Source organism: Penaeus monodon, chromosome 31 (assembly GCF_015228065.2).
Source record: "Penaeus monodon isolate SGIC_2016 chromosome 31, NSTDA_Pmon_1, whole genome shotgun sequence".
NCBI classification, from domain to species: domain Eukaryota; kingdom Metazoa; phylum Arthropoda; class Malacostraca; order Decapoda; family Penaeidae; genus Penaeus; species Penaeus monodon.
The window spans coordinates 28,157,831-28,158,115 of record NC_051416.1 but is presented as its reverse complement, the minus strand read 5'-3'; the positions used below and the strand labels follow the sequence as shown (position 1 = coordinate 28,158,115).

General features: G+C 28.4%; 1 protein-coding gene across 1 annotated transcript in view; it reads right to left on the bottom strand.

Annotated features, from left to right (window-relative positions):
- LOC119592943 (protein trapped in endoderm-1-like) overlaps positions 1–285 on the bottom strand; it is a 24,501-nt gene that overhangs the window by 3,983 nt on the left and 20,233 nt on the right. The window lies entirely within an intron of this gene.

Here is a 285-nt window from a genome sequence, read left to right as displayed (position 1 = left end):
GTGAATATTCAAGTATCTGTTCCATGGAGAAGTAGGTAAAGATGATATTCACTTGCCAGAAAAAAATCGATTATCCATAAAGCGGTAATACAATGATATATACATTCGCTTGAATCATTACATCATCTTAAATTATAATAAGCAAAAAGAATTAACACTCATAATCTCCATCCCCAACGAGAGATTTAATTTGATTAATATATATCATTATCAACGACGATCATTCATTAACATAGTGTTCAATATTTTTTTTTTTTTTTATCTCGTGACTTGCAAACATTAACC